Below are 6,903 nucleotides of genomic sequence, written 5' to 3'. Positions count from 1 at the left end.
TCAACTTACTTGAACATAGTGGCAAGCTGCAACGACCACGATGGCTTAAGAAGGCTGTCACAAATCGTGCAAGTGCACATACGTGGAGTGGAATCCTTACGATTGAAAAGCGAGTTCTATGCATCGATGGTGCTTCCGATCCTGAAAAGAGCTTGCCAGTGTATCTGTACATTGGATTCCAATTAAAACTACGAGAAGTGATCTGTAGATCTTCAGCACAAGATCAGAATGTGGCTTTACGTCAAGAAGATATTGTTAGGTGCTTGATGAAATATGGTACTTGACGTCAACGTGGATAACTCTCAAATACAGCCAGAATACATACATTTATGGGATATTGAATCTCCAGGCGTAAAGTGCCCTGAGAAAGAAACCGAGAGACAAGAGGAAGAGATTCAGCACTTCAAGAGGCACATAAAAGTTGAGGGGAAGTGATATTCTGTGATACTTCCGTGGAAAGAAAACGTGTAATCTATTGCAGAAACCGTTATTCTTGAAGACTCCCTCAGTGGAAATGAGGATGGTGCATTCGGCCAAGAGAGCTTCCAAGGACATCACAGGAAACTCACGACCGCTCCACCCGTCGCTACCATTGTAGAAGAGCGCACGATTCATGTAGCTGAAGGTAGGGAAGAAGCCGCGGTATCCAACGTCACACTGATCATCAATCCAGCACCATCAAACATTACTCAAGTAATCCAGCAACCTTCATCAGAACAACCGAAAAGGGAAGTCTTGAAGCTCCTTGCGACTGTGCTGGGTATCGATGCTGACGACTCCCATCAGGACAACATCACGGGACAGAAGGCGTCGTCGACGAACACTGTCATTTGGCGAATTGGATACCATGTACGAGGACAAGTCCAGCATGCCCACGCCATCTATGTACACCGAATCACCAGGGCCCCAAACAGTAGTCAAAATAGTCCAAGACAGAATTAAGGGTGTATCAGGGTTGAAATGCAGTATAAGTGACTCGGACGTCAGCAATGTCTTTAGTCTTTCGAAAGCTAGTTGCTGCTCTTCACCCCATTTCCACGTACTGTCATTGTCCAGTAGGTGGTAGAGCACTTCTGCAACTTCAGACCGACCCTTTAAGAAGTGATTGTAAAGATTCACCCTACCTAGAAAAGCATGGAGCTCCTTCTTTGGTGTAGGTGCTTTGAGAATCGCCTCAACTTTAGCCTTTCACAGGTAGACGCCATTTGCTTCTATCTGGTGTCCCAAGTACTCCAGGCTCTCTTTAAAGAACTGACACTTGGCACCTTGTATACGCAGTCCCGCTTTTGACAGTCGGTTGAGAACCTCCATGAGGACTTCGTGGTGCTGCTCTGCCCTTTCGCAGGCCTCAAGGTTGTTGAGGTATGGCGCTCCCTGATGTAGAGCTGCAAACACTGTATCAATTTCTTTTTCAAATAATCCGGGTCCCACCGACACACCAAACGGCAAACGTCGCACTTTGTACAGGCTCTTTACTGTATTTATCGTGAGCATTTCTGCTGAAGCGTCACCAACTGCAAGTTGCTGGTACGCTTGGATCAAATCAATTTTAGAAAAGAATACGGCCTTTCCCTAAATTTGCGAGAAGTTCCTTGCTAGTAGATAAAGGATAAACGTTGTTCTTTGCCGCTTGGTTGACTGTACTGCAATTGTCGCCGCGTATTCTTAATGACCCATCCTTATTACGGACGATGACCACAGGGGCGGCCCATTCGAAGTACTGCGTCGCTAGCAGAACACCTTGACGTTCCAGTTGGTCCAGTTCTGTGATGACGTCATCCTTTAGCGCGAACGGAATGCTGCGGCATTTTAAAAACTTGGGCTGGGTGTCCTGCTTCAGCTCGATGTTAATGGTGGCAGAGAGGCACCTGGAAATATTTCGCCAAAAACGTCCGGAAACTTTTGATAAGGGCTTATAAGTTCCTCATATTTTCTAAGTGTAGGCTAACCTGACCTCTTTGTTTCTTATGGCACGCTTTTGCCAAGTGTCCTTTCACGGAACTGGCGAAACTGCAGCAGCATACTGCAGCATACTGCGGTTTTAAACCCACAACGGTATGCAGTGTGGTTGCCCAAACACCGAAACACTGTCGTTTCAACTGCTCGCTTGAAGTTTTTCATCGTGCCCATTCTTATGCTGCTTCATGTGTTGCCTGTCCACTTTAGGTGTCAAATCTGAGACGTCCTGACGCAGGCCGCCCATAACCCTTTGATATGTTGGAACAGCGGATCTGCCGTCGCTGCTAGATCGTAGGCCGTCTTAAAGGTTAGGTCTTTCTCGACCAACAAACGTCGCTGCACAATGCTGTCGGAGATTGCAAAAACGAACCGGTCCCTCAGTATTACAACAAGAGGAAGCTGGTTGTCGTTCAACCCGCAGTTCTTGGTTAGCTTACGTAAAGCTGTAACGTAGTCCGTGACATATTCGGCATCATGCTGATGTCGCTTCGAGAACACGTACCTTGAATATAGCACGAATGGCTTCGGGTTAATGTGGTTTTTCACGACTTTTACGATGAACTGGTAATCAGCATGGTCGGAGAGGCTACACGAGGGTAGCTATCAGGGACTGTGTATCCTCCCCACAGCAGCTCAGCAATACTGTCCTCTTGTCTGCGCCTTCCTTGAGCTTGTTTGCCGTGCACCATAGCTCTATACTCTCGACATAATCCTCCCATGAAGCTTAACCATTTCAGTAAAATTCGTCGATACGAACGCCGAAAGCCATCTTGCCGGGAACGCCCTCCCCGCACGGGCACAACCGTGCGTCGTCGGCAGTGTGATAACCGATGTGGACGCAGCAGCAGCTTTTGCAAGATTCCTTTATTGCGCAAAAAACAAGGGTTTATATAGGCACTGTGGATCGCTCATCGGTACATGTGTGATGGGTTTAAACACGGAAGACATGCGCACAAGATAGCCAACTCAGTCGCGTCCCTCTGTTATCACAAAAGCAAAGCGCTTACTTCCTTTGAAAGGTGGGCGCGACTTCTAGTCTAGCATTGATTACCTCAGCGTAGGATGGTGCCTAGCACTACCATTATAAAAGACCATTCATATGAATAGCAACACTAAGTAATAGTCTAACAGATAACGTTGACGATTGCTATAACGCTGCTGATGATATCGATTTGCCGAAAAACAAGTTTCTTAGTCGTCGGTTCCTGGAAATTCTCAACGTATTGCGTTTTCGTAAAATTTTTGTTACAGAGATTATTTTTCACGGACATTTTCAACCGCATATTCAGTCATCCCGCTCCAATCTTTTGTGTCTTCATGTTGTAAGAAATTCTAGCAAAATCTATCGAAGATGATCACCCCATTCGACAACTGATTATATGGCTTACCTGCTAGGGGCTGACTACCATGCCATTTCTGTATCATGAAACCTTATACGTACATCAGCCGACAAACGACGTGGTAATGTCGATCCCAAGCACAATAAACATCCATACCGCGCGATAGCATATATTATCATAAAAGCACACCAGCACCCGAAATATCTGAAGTTCATTTCTCGATATGTCTTTATGTTAAAAAAAAACATATTGCGATTAAACGGCAAAAATAAATATGTCAGGAACCTTGGTGATGCGGTTAAGGAGGTTGTTCACCGCCCAAGCGCAAAACCATTTACAAGTTCCATTCGGAAGAGAAGGATGAAGAGGAGGAACTTCATTGTTGCCGGAACCGTTGCGAGAAGAAGAAGAAGCTGGTCGTTCGACAAGGACGCTCGGCGGTGCTCGGCGTTCGATCTCCGACCCGGTGTGCCCAAGCTGGAACTTACTTGGTGGTTTGGCTGAGTTTTGGGTGGATTTCACCTTGTTATCTTCCTTATCTTATTTTTGTAGGACTCATCCGTGATTGAAACAACGCTGATGTCTAAAAACTCTCCTGGGCAAGGGCCTAGCCCTTGGTCAGCCTCCCTTTCCCCTGATGATTTGCTTTGCAATCTTTCTTCCGCAGCGGTGTTAGCAGCATCCCTGTCGCGCTGGTGCCCTCGAACGGTGGATTCATCCGGCTGAACAACCCACAAGCTGTTCAGGCCGAGCTCCAGGCCATGACGCGTCATTTCCAGATGATAAGCGATGTCCGACAGTTTGGAAGAGGTGGGATAGTCTGTAGGTCATCAGATTCGACCTGTGTCGCAGACCTCCTAAAGTGTAAGACTTTCGCATCTGTCCCGGTGAGTGCGTTTATTCCTCCTCATCTAGCATGCACTAAAGGCATTGTCCGGGGCGTAGACTCTCGATTGAGCCCAACTGAGACTCTGGAGAAACTGTCTGATGCTGGCGTCATAGCTGTATACCGGTGTAACCGACTGGTAAATGGAGAAAAAGTGGCCACAGAATCAGTTATCGCTACGTTTGCTGGCCTGTCCTGCCCTTCTGAACTGAAAGTGTGGCCGCTTATTTTTAGAGTGGAACCTCTCGCTTCCCGTCCACTTCAGTGTCGGAACTGTTGGCGTTTTGGCCATAGTGCAGGAGGCTGCAAATCAAATGGACGCTGTCGCGCCTGTGGGGCCGATCATTCTCCCAATGAGTGCACAGCTGAAGCCGAAACTTGCTGCTTATGTGGAGGAAACCATGCGGCTGACTATGCAAACTGCTCGGCTAGAGCTAACGAAATACAGGTACGCGAGGTAATTGACAGGCGACGATGTTCGCGGCGAGAAGCTATTGCAGTCGTCAAGGAAAGAGCCTTTGGATACGCTGGCGTCACTGCGAGGCAATCTATTTTACAGGAAGACAACTTATCGAAGCTCATTGAATCAGCCGTAGAAAAAGCAATGACAAAGGCTATGCAGCATATTGTCACAAGTGTTACCGACTGTCTTTCCCAAGTGTTTACTGCGCAGATGACACAGCTATTGCAAACAGCTGCAACTCCAATCACAAAATCAATTGCTTGTGCTGCAGAACAGGTAGCCAGTTCAGTCCTGGTGCCGAGTACCACATCGGATCCAACATTTCTTGGATCCGATCCTTGTTCTTCGCGTCAGTCAGACTCGCAGGTCGACATGGAAACAGGTCATGATTCCAGGCCGCAAAAACGAACTGGGTCTCCAGTAACTGCTTCTTGTCCATATACCAAAAACAAAAAGGGTAATCCAATTTCTCATTCTGGCATCCAAGAAAGTTCATTGCGACGGTAGTCGCTGAAGTAACTATATCAGTTAGATCATCACCATAGCTTCTTTAAAAGTGCTACAGTGGAACTGTCGTTCCCTGTTTTCTGCTTCAACGGACTTATATTGCTTAACAGCTCATCTTAATCCTGACGTCATAATCTTACAAGAAACCTGGCTTACTCCTGAGAAAAATTTTCATTTTAAAGATTTTCGATCTTTTCGATTAGATCGCCTTACACAAGGAGGTGGCTTAATGATTTTGTTGTCATCTAAATTCTGCCATAAGGCGAAAATAGCTTTCAAGTTAATGTCTTCGGAATGTGAAACTTTGGCAGTGCACCTTAGCATCCCAGGCTACCGTACATTCTCAATCAATTATAAATGCTTATTTCCCTACGGGCGTACACAGTACATATCAATTGGATAGTGCGCTTACCAGCTGCAAAAATGAAGTCATTCTTACTGGTGACTTCAACTCGCATCACGTGTCTTGGGGTTACAAAACAGATTCAGGTGGGACACGTCTGTGGAACTGGACCATAGATAAAAACCTTTCATGCCTTAATAGCAGTGGACCTAGATTTGTCCGCGGACAATCTCGCTCAGTGTTAGATTTGACGTTTTCTAGCACGAGTGTCACTGTGACATCTTGGACAACGATTGATTTCTGTACAAACAGTGATCATCTCCCGGTATACTTTGAAATTGCATGCCCTTTGACATCAGTTGAACGACAAGGCAGAATATTTGTTAATTGCAAAAAATTTAAAGACTGCTTGCGGTCCACCATTGCATCACTAAATAATAATAATGACGAAGAAATTGGCTTGAATGTTTGCTCAGCATTACAGACGTCCCGACAAAAGTCCGAATTTGTAATTCAGACAGCTAACCGTTCCTCATCTAGTCCCTGGTGGAATAGCGAATGCACACGAGTTTATAGAAAAAGGAAAGCTGCTTGGAAAAAACTTCTACATAATCAGAGCCCACAAAATTGGAAAGATTATCAATTTATTTCGGCAACCTTCAAACGTACGATTAAACATGCGAAAGATGAGTACGATAAAAACCATTTTAATTATCTATCTAATTCCAAAAACAAACGTGCTTTATTTAATTACCTTCGTTTTAGAAACAAACTCCCAATGAGCATTAATGTAGACTCAGTCGTATATACCTCACAGGAAATGCAGGAGTCCTTAGAACTACTAGCTAAAGGACTGGAGAGTCGATTCGCAACGCGTCTTCAAACTTCTGCTTTTTCTCCTGCATTCTCAGGCTACAAGGAGATATCCTATTCGGAAGTAGCAAAGGTTATGTTACAGTTGCAAACTACAGCGCCTGGCCCGGACGCCATAACAAATGCAATGTTAAAGATTTTCTTTCAAGAAGCTCCACGTGAGCTTCTGAAGTTGCTAAACTACTCTGTTAGTAACTCATGGATTCCACAAGAATGGAAGATCGCCAAAATTATTCCGTTAATTAAAAAACCTGGGGCAGGGTATACTATCGACAACATCAGACCAATTGCGTTGACATCAAACATAGTGAAACTTATTGAAAGAGTGCTTCTCGGACATATTTTAGAGTTTATTGACGACAATCGATTGTTGAGTCCGTGTCAAATTGCATTTCGATCTGGCTATTCAATATGGCACGCGCATGTAGACCTTGAAAGTCGCATTAACATCGCCAGACAGGAAAAACAATACGCGGCTCTAGTTACCTTAGATATATGCAAAGCCTATGACAGCATTGAACATACAATTTTA

This window comes from Dermacentor variabilis, chromosome 4 (assembly GCF_050947875.1).
Source record: "Dermacentor variabilis isolate Ectoservices chromosome 4, ASM5094787v1, whole genome shotgun sequence".
NCBI classification, from domain to species: Eukaryota; Metazoa; Arthropoda; class Arachnida; order Ixodida; family Ixodidae; genus Dermacentor; species Dermacentor variabilis.
This window is presented reverse-complemented; position numbering follows the sequence as displayed.